This window comes from Arvicanthis niloticus, chromosome 1 (assembly GCF_011762505.2).
Source record: "Arvicanthis niloticus isolate mArvNil1 chromosome 1, mArvNil1.pat.X, whole genome shotgun sequence".
NCBI classification, from domain to species: Eukaryota; Metazoa; Chordata; class Mammalia; order Rodentia; family Muridae; genus Arvicanthis; species Arvicanthis niloticus.
In genome coordinates, this window is record NC_047658.1 from 143,957,846 (window position 1) to 143,970,878 (window position 13,033).

The 13,033-nt window shown below is 44.9% G+C and overlaps 1 long non-coding RNA gene across 1 annotated transcript; it reads right to left on the reverse strand.

The window, feature by feature from the left end:
- Nucleotides 1-1,624: 1,624 nt before the first annotated feature.
- Nucleotides 1,625-13,033, reverse strand: LOC143435989 (uncharacterized). Its single transcript, XR_013106260.1, has 3 exons — nucleotides 12,566-13,033; nucleotides 12,308-12,444; nucleotides 1,625-8,263 (listed from the first exon to the last, which is right to left on the reverse strand). It is a non-coding gene; the product is annotated as an uncharacterized LOC143435989 (long non-coding RNA).

A 13,033-nucleotide genomic window follows, 5' to 3' on the forward strand; every position in this document is an offset into this window, starting at 1 on the left:
ACCTTCCTTCTGTAAGTTGACCTGGTCATGGGCTTTTATCATAGCAATAGAAAAGTAACCAATATATGGCCCTTATTTTACACTTTCCAATCTCACTGAGGTGAAAAGGTAAATTGTTTTGGAATCCTTTTTTTTGGGGGGGTGGGGGGGTGGGGAGGGGACCTGTCAGGCTGTTCGTTAGGATTCTATCCTCATCCATATAATTCTCTTTTTATGTCTTTTTAAACAATTTTAACTTTTAAGTGTGTATATGTGTGTGGGGGGCTATGCATGTGTGTGTGCACATGTGTGTCCACATAGTCTGTGTGTGCATGTGTAGAAGCCAGAGGTTAGCACCAGCTGTCTTTATTGGTCTGCCCTGTGTCAATTACCTTCTGTGTTTGATGCATGTGGTCATCCATGTGCCATGCAACTGTGTGTAGCTGAGAGGACAGTTTCATGAAATCCCTTCTCTCCTTCCATTTTTAAGTGTGCTCAGGGATTTAATTCAGGTCACCAAGCTCGTGTGCCAAGTCTTTTAGCAACTAAGCCATCTTGCTGGTCTTTGGCCTTTTTTGTTTGTTTGGTTTGGGTTTTTTTTGAGGCAGGGTCTCTCACTGAGCCTGGAGCTCATTGATTCAGGCAGACTGGTTGGCTAGCAAGCTTCTCCCATGATTCCTGCAGCACTCCAATCTTCTTGTCGCTACCTCCCAGCACTAAGATTCCAGCAGCATGCCACCACACCCAGCGTTTTATGTAGTGATGGGGATTCAAACTTGGGTCCTCATGCTTGCATGGCAAGCATGTTACTCACTGAGCTGTCTTCCTACGTCCCCATGTCCCTCATCTCTTAACCATTTACAAATTTCCATCCTGCACAGATGGATCCCTTGACCATATTTTTTCTTTTCTTCCTTTGCCAATCTCCACCAACACTTCATATGTTTTGGCGTTTCTTTCCCCTGTGGGAATGTTTCTGAGGTTATTGGTTTGTGGCCCTGGGAGCCCAAGCTTGTTTCATGCTCTCCTGTCTTTGTTTAGCTGGTAACGAGGGATAGGAGTTTGCTTTTTTGTTGTTTGTTGTTTATGAATTGAATGGGCCTTGGGAAGTTGGGTTTATCATTTCTTTTTTGGGGGGAAGGGGAATTCATCATTTCTAAATTCTACCAACAGCTTTTACCTCTGATGACCAATCATGGCTGTTCAGAGATCAAAGACTTGTCCATGTTTCCTCTTTTCTCTCCTATAAGGAACATTGTGGAAGTCAGAGATTTGGGGAGCCTGGGGACAGAGGATTAAATTCAGAGCCATGTATTTGCTAAGAAAGTACCACTGAGTCACATCTCCAGTGTCAGAGGCATGAATCTTGCTTGTCTCTATTCTACCTGGAGATAGCCAGGTTTAGAGAGTATAGTCTTATAGACTGCTAAGTCTGTCCACACGGCTGGTCTCATTATGCAAAAGACAGTCCTGCTTTGTCTCTGCAGTACAGAGAACTGAACTTGGGCCTCTAAGTGAACACTCTGCCACTGAGCTATTTCTCTCCAGCTCTGGACTGCCCTCACTTCTTACTCAATTACAAGTTTAAAGGGGTTTCCAGAAATGTCTTGGGGTCCAAAATTCACTGTAAGTAATCACAGAGCTATTTGGAAGTTGTTATATGCAGTAGCCTTTTATTTCAGGGCAAGTATACAGATCAGAATTAACCAGAGCAAGAACCACAAGACTGTGTGAGGGTTGGGATGTGGAGCGGAGCGCTTTTCTTGTGCTCAGAACAGCATGCCCTCCCAACAGAGATAATGACAGTAAGGACTGTCAGCTAGAAAACATTACTTTGAGCGTCAGCTTTCAGAGGGTTTGGTTTGGTTTGGTTTGGTTTGGTTTTTGGCATTTTAAGACTTAGTATCTGAACGATAGTCTGAATCCATGTAGCTAGACTCAGCCTCCAGCCCCAGCCCCACCTCATGAAGGTTGATTGATGTCACCTGGTCTAGGAGCCTACCATGAGTCACCAGCAGCATAAACACCAGGGCTGAGAGAATAAATAGCAAAGTCATTAAAGCTGGATGAGGTAGAATGTGACCATAATCTCAGCATTTGAAAAAGGTTGAGACAGAAAGACTGGGAATTTAAGGATGGTTTGGTCTTTGTACTGAGTTCTAAAGCTGTCCTCGGCCACATGTTAAGGGAAGAGGAGGAAGAGACCCACTATTATCAAAAAAAAAAAAAAAAAAAAAAAAAAAAAAAAAAAAAAAAAAAAGCAGGAAAGAAAATCCAAGGCCCAAATTCTTTACTCCATACCTATTATCTGCCTTACAAAGACAGATAAAAATAGCAGCTATGCTGAGTCTAGAGAGGGGGTAAAACACATGTTCTAATTCTTAGAACAGTCATGCAGAGTCGAATATTTCTTAGTACAGAGTTGTGTTTTTTTAGGATCAGATGGAAGTGAGACAGTGACACATACCTATACTATGTCGGGCCTGTAAAGACAAGGATGAGGATTTCAGGGCCAGCCTGTGCTACATGAGACCCTATCTCAAAATAAAGCCGTAGAGTTGGGCATGGTGATTCATGCCTATAATGCCAGCACGCAGTAGGCTGTAGGAGGATTACATAAGTCTGAGGTCAGCCTTAGTTACAGAGTAAGAGCCTGTCTCCAGCCTTAGTTACAGAGTAAGAGCCTGTCTCCAAAGTATTTTTTTTTTTATTGAAAAAGAAATTGATGGACAGAGACAGTACATAAGGTATGCTAGGAGTCTTATAAGGACATATAGGTAAATCTGGGAGCTGAGAGTTAGGGGAAGAACTATGTGGATATCTGAGAAGGGCTGTCCCCGGCAGTAATAGGAGCCCGTACAGAATTCAAGATGGGAAAGTACCTGTCATATTCAAGTGACAAGGTAGTTCACTGTGGGAGAGGGATGATCTAGAGGTGACCCTAGCATATAGAGAATTAACAACAGAATTCAGAGAACAGAGGAAATGTACGCAGGACCAAATAGAATTCACAGCCCACAGAAACAGGCTAGAAATGTCAACAGGGAAATTAATGGAGAACATGAGTTCGTTGTCTGTAAATTTCACAAACAACATTAGGAGTCATGTTCCCAGTCACATAACACCTTGCGTGACCTCATTGTTGACCGTGTATAGTAAGGATTCCTTTGACTTTTTTGTTTGTTTGTTTAGGTTTGTTGAGACAGGGTTTCATAACAGAGTAGGATAGCCTTCAACATGATTTGTAGCCGAGGACAACCTTGAACTCCTGATCCTCCTGCCTCCACCAGGCATGTGTGCTGCCATGCCCAGTTTGACTTAACGGTTTATCAGCTCCCAAAACTATGTAGTGCTCTGTGAAGTAATGTTCCCAGAAAAAACAAAAACAAACAAACAAACAAACAAACAAAAAAACCAAAGCCACACCAGTGCTAGAGATTTCTCAAAGCTGATTGGCTGATTAGAGTTTTGTGACTGTGGAAAGTTAAATATGGAAGACCCAGAGCCAAAACTATCTTGAACTCTCTTCAGTTTCCTCAGCAGCCACACACTGGCATCTATGCTGTAACCTCATGACTGTTGGGTCAAACCTCTGGACTGTGTGACCTTAGCAGACACCAATCTCAAGGCTGAAAGTGTCCACGATAGCATCTGAAGCCTATAGCAGAGGTCACCCTGCCTTTCTATACCCACCCACTGGACATTCCCACCAGTGGATCTGAAAAAACGCCTTGCTTCATGACTTGGCTTTTGTGACTGTAAACCTTATTTAACATGGCCGTTTTCACATCAGAGTGGGTTGTTTTAAGCAACCTGGATCCCTGTTCCCGAGACATAGCCACTCATATCTGGCTCAGAATAAGCTATCTCTTGTTCCATTTGAGTTGAGGTTATGTTTTGTGTTGACAGCAGTATAAACTACCTTGAAGACCCAATTTCAAAGACAACTCTTCAAATAATAAGTATACCAAAACATTCCCATTAAATCTTTTAAATTCTTTGAACAGTGCAACTCTGGAGGCCACCAAAGTCACTCATATATATATGTGTGTGTGTGTGTGTGTGTGTGTGTGTGTGTGTGTGTGTGTGAGAGAGAGAGAGAGAGAGAGAGAGAGACAGACAGACAGACAGACAGACAGACAGACAGAGGTGGCACTGTTAAGACAGTTCCAGTGACTCTTTCTTTAGAAGTCTCCACCCATTCAGGGTGTGGCTACTGTCCTTTCCTTCCTTCTCTTTCCTTCTCTCTTAATGTCCATACTGACATCTATAGTAACATTTTTTTCTTAATAAGTTCCAGCTTTGGTTCATATTAACCAATGCTGAAATTCTTTTCGGCGGAGGGCGGTGAGTCAACAATCTGGCTTCACCTCACGGGAATGGTGGTCTCAGCTGCTTGGGAGGCTGAGGTAAGAGAGCTGCAAAGTCAAGCCCTGTCTAGGCTATAGAGGATTCTCCATTCACCCCAGTGGAGCACGGCTATACAGACTAAACACTCCCTGGCTCATCTGAAGACAACTCCTCAAGCTGTGGGTGGCCACACTGTGCTATGTCTCCTGCTCATGATACTTCTCATGGAAAGTACAAAGTAGAAATGCACATGAAAAATGAAAGCCACTTAACTGAGATATAAGTGTCTGATATGAACTGAGATATAAGTGTCTGATATGAACTGGTACTTCTCTCAAAAGAGAGAATGGCCAATAAACCCCCGAAAAGCTATTCTTCAAGGCCACTGGGCACCAAAGAGATATAAGCTGTGAAGCACTACTTCAGCCCACAGAAAGGCGAAGGAAAGCCTTAAACTCAGGCAACACGAAGCATCAGAGCGGACCCAGGGTACAGATGGCCGTGCCAATCGGCACAAACCACTTCCATGTGCACCGAAACTAAAATATTCATTCCTCACACAACCGCCATTTTCTCTCCTAAAAGTACACATTCAACAAGGATGCCTTTTTATGTTTGCCCCACCCCCAAGTATGCATAAGAACATTTAGAACTATGATTAATGTTCAGAAACTGAGAATGACTTAAACAGCTAATAAACAGACTTATGGGCACACAATAGACATTTAGAATAATAAATGACATATAGGCCTCACCCCCCCCCCAAAAAAATTTGAATACAAGATACAAAGTATTTGATTTATGACTCTGCATGCCTAATGTTAAGAAAAGGAGCTAAACCCACCAAGTGCTGTGAGTCCAGAGAACCCACTGCAGAAAAAGAGACTGGGAAGAAGGATCTCGGGACACCACATTATAGTGTCACACTTGACGCAGAAGCCAGTTAAATTAGGGTGAGTCTAACTTGTGACTAGTCACCAAACTATGTACTGACACCTGGTATTCTCCAGCATCAGTGTCAATGACTGTGAAAGTAGCGAGGGGCCCTGGGGAGGAGTCAGTACTTGGATGCACTGTCCCACCTTGAGTGAGAGACAGGAACAAAACACATTGTTGAGTCAAAAAAAAAAGGGGGGGTGCGGGGCTTCTCAATTTACAGATGTCATTTCTACTGACTCATGTTTCTTTCTTTCTTTTTTAAGACACAAGGTCTTACCATGTGGCCTAGACTAGCCATGGGCTTCCCAGATCCGAGGGATCCTCCTGCCTCAGCCTCCTGAGTAGCTGAGACTACAAGCTTTCCCTCCTTTGCACTTAGCTTCATTTAAAGAGGCAGAGATGGACCCAGGAGGTTCTAAAGTTCTCCAGAAGAGAGAATCTACTCCAAAGGAACTGAGCAGATTGAAACCAAGCCCTCTGTGTGCTTAGTCCGACATGAAAGTGACTTACTGTGTCATTTTGTCCCAAAATGATGCCGGTTACATCGCGGCATCACTCTGAAACCCATGTGCAGAGTCTTAAGTGAGGCTGCTCTGAGAAAGCTTTGGAAAAGCCAAACACTGTGAGGCCCGTGCAAACTAGAAATAAGAAGGCCGTTGAAGAATTTTATAGGTTGTCGTTTCTAATAAGATAAGCATTGGTAATCAGAACCCACATAAAAACAAAAGCTCTTTGGGACCTTGTATAGTTTTCTTAAAGCACAGGGGCTATTTGAGAATTCTATTACTGACTAACCCCAATCTTGCCATGTAAGTGACTTTATATGAAGCAGTCTTTTACAATCCCAACCACCTATGAGTCCTGGCTGGGTCTGGTTTACTGCTCCTCTTAGTTCTCCCTAGTTTTAATCTTTGATACCTTCATTTTTTTTCTTTTAATCACTTTTCCTTAGAAAATTATTTATTTTTTTGTCCAGCAGTGTGTCTTATATCCACTATAAAGATAAGTTCATCAGGTGAACTTTCGGCTTTCACCTGAGGTGACTTGAAACAAGTGCACACCTTTCTCAAACTTAAGCTGACCCCTCCCCCCCCCTTGGTGCCTTGACTCTTTTGAGGCCCAACAGGAGGTCTGACAAGCTGCAGGGCCCCCCCCCCCCCCCCGCAGCCGAATTTGCTCCAGAGAGACCCACACAGGCAGCTATGTGTCTGAAGATCAAGAAAGATAACGCAGCTGTGGTAATGTCCACCCATTGCATTATTCTACTGTCTAGAGCACATCCTCGAAAGGAAAGGATGCAGAAGACTCCGATAATCCTAACGGAGCGGAAAGAAACCTTCTAGTGGAAGAGAGGCGTTTGGGTACCCGGTGCCTCGTGGCAGTGGGAGAGAAAACAGAGGCCTGAAGCAGATTCCAACAGTAGTGTCTAAGTGTATGCTGCCATCAGAAGTGCATTGCCCCGACAGCCTTCAAGGCAGACAAACCCTCAGAGGCTGGCGTGAACATCAAGATTGCAAACTGTGACTTCAACAGCAAATTCCGTCTTTTACAACAAGCAGGATACTTTCTGGGGGCAGCCTGGCATTCTCCCAACGTAGATGCGCAGAGCCTGGGACTTAACATGTGCTGGCAAGTGGATTCCTGCCCTTTGACCTACAGAGATTCAGGGGAACTGCCAGAAAGGTGCTGAGCAGGACATAATGGCATCCATCCTATGTGGCTATGGTGAAAAGAATACTTTCAAAGACCAACTCATTCATTCTCGGTAACAGCGAGAGACGAGCTCTGGAGAACACTGTGATGGACCCATTGATAAATGTGGGTCATCAAGGTGAGGAACTTACGTGGGGGGTCACATCCTGTCTTCAAGGTTACAGACAGGACTAGTTAATGGGCAGAAATATCAATCAGACAATGGCTTCCTATGTCTTCTCCCGAGCTCTTTTTTAACTTAGCTAGTTGCACAGCTACCCTGGCACTTGAAGGGGCAGCCTTCAGATGATCCCACCAACAACAGTGCGCCTTTCCCATCCCGTAGGCGACAGCCTAGGCTGTTGGATAACCTCAAGGGCATGTTTTCAGCAGCCTGCTGTTAACCTTTCGTTGCTTCTCTTAGAATCCTCAGAGGAACAACATGGATCCCGGGGACAAGAAGATAGAGCAGATGAGAGTGGCAGAAGCTCCCACCAGCTCCAACCCACCCCAACAGAAAAAAGACGCCTCTCCCTCCCATCGCCTCCCAACATCGCCCTTCCACCAAACACTCGTTACAATAATAGTTCCCCTCCCTCATCCCCATCCGCTTCTCCCCCCCCCAACCCCCCCGCTTTGGGGACAGCCAGCCTTGACTAAACAAAACCATCCATACAGGATGGCAAGGTCTGGGTTGTTCCATGGAGCATATAGCTGTGAGGTCTCTCTACCCAGCACAGCCACAGCCTTCCCTGTGGTCTCTCCCTCCGCCCAGAAAGTAGAACAAGTGATGGAGCTCCAGATAAACCAGTTTCCATGAGGTGTATCCAAAAGGAAATCCATCCCCGTTGGGAAGCATGGACCTGTACTGGCTCAAGACTCTGCCTAAGGACCTGGCTATATAGCCTCATTGTCTAAGAACTGTCCAAGACCACCAGGGGACCGATCCTGCCTAGCTTCTTTAGCAAGTTCAGGCTCCAGAGCACAGGAAGAAATTGCTGCTTCAAGGGTTCCAAAAAGAATCTGAATGACTCTGAAGACCAATAGGAAATATAAGATGCTCACTCCTGGAGAAGTCAGGTGCTCACTGCATCTTGGATAGACAGCTTTCCAAGTTCCGGGTGAGCTCTTTGTTGGCAGATGCTTGGTGCTGAGAGCTTCCTGCATGTCGATGTCAAAGTGGCCACACGACGGAATCTCCATGGCCTTGAGGAGTGAGCATCTCCTGGCCATGCATCCTGCTCGTGCTGGAGTTTCCCCTCACCTGCTGGGCTCAGCTTCCAAGTGATTGATCCATCCACCTCTGTGGGAAAGAGAAGAGATTCTGTAAAGTAACCCAGCAGGAGAGAACAAGACAGAAAGAAGCCACAAGGAGTTCAGAGTTCAGGTCCTTCCCCATTCGGAGGCCACTGTGCCACTGCCCTGGCGGGGACTGAGGTGGGCAAGGGAGCAGGAAGATCTGCTGAAGAGCCCTTCTAGGTGCTCTGAGCAGCTGAAGACCAAGGCCACCTTTCCGGTGAGCTCTTTTGGGAATGGAGATGGCATCTGTCTCCCTTGGGCCAGGGTCTTTCAGCTTTCTGCATTTGGGAGAGCCACTGTCTAAAGCACTTGCTGCCCATCGCTTCTCTTTGCTGGTTAGCATAAGCCGGGCACCAGCAAGTCTACAAAAAGCCTTATCCCCCTGTCCTCACCCCCATCTCTGTACTCCTTGTCTTCTCTTCCTGACCCTGTCAAGCATCCAAGGTCTAGAGACCAATGGGCAAAGTGATTCCCAGTCTGCCAATCTCAAGACTGCTGTAGGAGTTGGTCAACATATTTCTCTGCTTTGGCTGAGACCTTAGAGGTCAGGCTGAAGACTCCCCAAGTCAATGATCTTTGGGAAAAGGTCTAGGAGGAAAAGACTGAGTTCCTGAAGCTGCTATCCATCCTGCATACAGGCTCCTTTAGGGATCAAGTGTATAATATATTTTGGAAGTCCATCAAACACACAGATTTGCCCCCTTTGAAATTGGGACCAGTGAAATGCTCTATGATTATAAAATTATTAGATGGGCTGGAGAGCTGGCTCAGCGGTTAAGAGCACCCACTGACTGCTCTTCGAGAGGTCCTGAGTTCAATTCCCAGTAACCACATGGTGGCTCACAACCATCTGTAATGGGATCTGGTGCCCTCTTCTGGTGAGTCTGAAGAGGGTGACAGTGTACTTATATACATAAAATCAATAAATAAATCTTAAAAAAAATAAAATTATTAGGTACATTTCCTTCTGTAGTTCTTATACTATCAGAGAGACATTATAAGAAAAATGATTACCTTCCTAAAAGAACTACCTAAATGGCACTTACTTGAATAGTTGGTTAAATATTATTGTTAGGTAATATTTTGTTGTTTCTGGTTTTTGAGGCAGTATCTTTGTTATGTAGCCCAGGCTGTCCTAGAACTCACTATGTAAACCAAGCTGGCTTCAGATTTGTGGCAATCTGCCTCTACCTCCAAGTACTGAGATAAAAGTTGTGATTTGGCCAAATAATTTATTTTTGAGACAGAGCCTTGTGTAACCCAGTCTGGTCTGAGACTCCATATGTAGCTGAGGCTAGCCTTGAACTCCTGAGCCTCCTCCCTCTACCTCTTAAGTGTGAGAGTGTGTACCTGGCTGTGATTTGCATGAATCAAAGTTTGTGATAGAGAGATATGAGTAGGTATGTATGGGGAGGGTAAAGACGAGATCATTCAAATCATAATGACATAATCAGAGGACCTTGATTGAGCCGTAACAGGAGCATTAGCACAGACTGAACCCATAACATGTTCAGTATTCAAACAAACAAACCCCCAAAGGGTTTCTCTTAGCTTGAAAACAGTTTCTGTCTTTAGCACTCAAGGGAACCTGGGAGAAAGTTATTTGGGCTTAGTAGAGTTTTTGTTGCATTGAAGCACTGAGGATCAAACCATTATTTGAATCCCACTATACCTAGCAAGGCACTGTGACACACAGCTAATCCCAGAGGTAGAAGCAGTCCAAGCCCTTTGAGTCCAAGCCCTTCCTGAACATCTGACAAAAAAAAAAAAAAAACAAAAAACAAAAAAAGAGCCAGGCATGGTAGCATATGCCTTTAATCCCAACACTCAGGAGACAGAAGCAGGTGCATCTCTGAGTTCAAGGCCAGCCTGGTCTACAGAGTGAGTTCCAGGACAGCCAAGGCTACATAGAGAAACCCTGCCTCGGGAAAAAAAAAAAAAAAAAGGAAGAAAGAAAGAGAGGGAGAGGAGGAGGAGGAAGAAGAAGAGGAAGAAAGGAAGGAAGGACCCAAAAATGTAATTTAAAAAAAAAGAGACTAAAGCTAGTACTTAAAGAGACAAAAGAATCATAACATTAAGCTCAGTCTTTTTTTCTTTTTTTTTTTTTTTTTTTTTTTTTTTTTTTTTTTTTTTTTTTTTTGGTTTTTTGGTTTTTCGAGACAGGGTTTCTCTGTGTAGTCCTGGCTGTCCTGGAACTCACTCTGTAGACCAGGCTGGCCTCAAACTCAGAAATCCGCCTACCTCCGCCTCCCAAGTGCTAAGATTAAAGGCGTATGCCACCACCGCCTGGCTTTTTTTTTTTTTAACTTTTTTTTTTCCCATGAAACTCGGGCAGAGTCACATGGGAAAAGTGGGATTCGAACTGGGAGAGAGAGAGAGAGAGAGAGAGAGAGAGAGAGAGAGAGAGAGAGAGAGAGAGCAAAGGGCACGGGGCTTGCCCTCTGCAGGCGGCTACCTTAGCCACTGCGCCACCGCTGGCTTGCAAGCTCAGTCTTTTTGGCTATATACTGAGGAGTCATAGGCTAGCCTGGGCTACATAGCAAGACCTTGTCTCAGAAAGGAACAAACAAAACCAAAGGCTGGGTATTAGGCTTGTTTCAGTAGCCTGAGGTTGGATCCCTAACACCCCTGTAAATAGCTAGATATAGCTATGGGAGGCTGAGGCAGGAGGATCTTAGCCTAGCCAGAAGGCAAGTTTCAGTGAGGTGGCCCAATCTTCAAAGGTAAGGTGGAGAGCAGTTACACAAAATACCAAATATGAACATTTGACTTTCACATATATGCACATGCCCATATGGAAATTTGCGTAAACGGGGTGGAACACTGACCTTAATGTGTTTGTTTTGAGACAGGGTTTCTCTTTTAGCCATGGCTGTCCTAGAACTCTCTCTGTAGACCAGGCTGGCCTTGAACCCACAGAGATCTGTCTGCTTCTACCTCTCGAGTACTGGGATTAAAGGCATGCGCCACCACTTCCTGGCTGGCCTTAACTTTTGTTAACTGTACTTGCTTGGGCTGGAAATATAAACCATATGAGAATAATATGCAGAACAAAGGCCATATGCAGATTTCTTCTCATAAATCTTCATTAGTGAGTGCTCCAATAAATTATACATTTTTATGCTTTCTTCTTAGATTTTAAGGTTTGGGATTTCTTCTCTCCTAATGTAAGATACAAATATATTTAACAAAAACAAGAAGAGAGAGAGAGAGAGAGAGAGAGAGAGAGAGAGAGAGAGAGAGAGAGAGATTCTACTCTATTTGACACTCATTTAGTACCACTGTGTGAAAGATCAGGTTTTACGACCTCGCCTATTTATAAAATGTAAAAGAGATTGAATTTGTGATAAATATAGCAACGACATAAAATTAAGAATCATCTGAATGTGTGAGCACAGGGCTGAGGCCCTCTTACCTTCAATTCAACAGAACTGAGTGTTGGCCTAAGGGCGCCAGGACACCAGATTAAACAGTAAATTAAATGTGCATAAGAGGTTGGAGATGTTTCCCATTAGTCATCAAAGAATGAATGTGGACATTTAACTCCACTTGCCAACTCAAACCTCACTAACATGACAGCAGAGATTAATTTTAAAGGTCAAACTCAGAGCCAACTGGGCCCTGCAAGGAGAGACAGCAGCACAAAGTTTGGAAGCAAGAACCTGATATATGTTCGCTTTTCAGCCAACATGAGAAAACCCAAATGAGTGGGCAGGCCTTGTACCTCATCCTGTAATCCTATCACTGGAGAGGCTGAGGCAGGAGGATCCCCAGAACACACATAAAAATCAATCAGGCCTGGTAGCATACACTTGTAACCCCAGTGCTGGCAAGGCAAAGGCAGGACAGTCCTTAGGCTTTGGTGGCCAGCCAGCCTATCCTTATTTGTGAGCTCTGTCTCAAGATCAAGACAGACAGCCCCTGGTAAACAATATCCAAGGACGACTTCTGGCCGCCACACACATGCATCTGCACACGCATAGGCACATAGACGTGTGTGTAACACACAACACGCACACGCACCCTGAAGGGAAGAACAAGGACTCACTACAAATATGATTTACAATGATCCAGGTTGATATGCTCACTGCACTGGCAGACCATTAGAGGTTTACTCTCCCAAGTGGCGACTCAGCAAAGCTCTGGACTTCAGGGTCTCAGTCACCCTGCAGACAGCAGGCTGATCTGAAAAGAGGAGAATCCGTGAGTGCCTAGGTGGGAGGAGCCACGCCCGCTTCCCCCAAACCCTTGTCTGCCTAGGCACCCTGGTCTGTAGCAGGTAATTAGGGTGTAGCTTTCAGGCTACCTTTACTGTTTCTGGTTTCTGGTAGTTCAAATTGCAATTCCTCTCTGGGTGGCGGTTTGGTAACGTCTCAGAATCCTTAACCGTGGTGGTTAAGCGCGAGGACCCACCGCTTCGTGCCTGTCCCGGGCTTCTCTGACCTCAGCCCCAGCTCCGGGGGACTCCAGGCTGACTCAGAGTTTGCCAGAGCTGCAGGAGGTGTTGGATCACTCCGAGATGTTTGTGCAAAGCAAAACTCCATTGTAAACTGCCCAACAAGGCAAAAAGTTATTGGACGCTTTGGCCAAAGTGCAAGCAATATTGCCAAGCATCGAGAGTTTTGAAGAAGAGCCAACAGCAGTTTTGAGCGATTTGTGACGAAACTGTGATGGAGTTTCTGACTGGACATGTGACCCTCGTTGCTAGTTCCCGGCTGCTGTTCTGTGGATCCACCAACTCTTGTTTGTCAATCAGTCTCAAGATGTCTGTCTA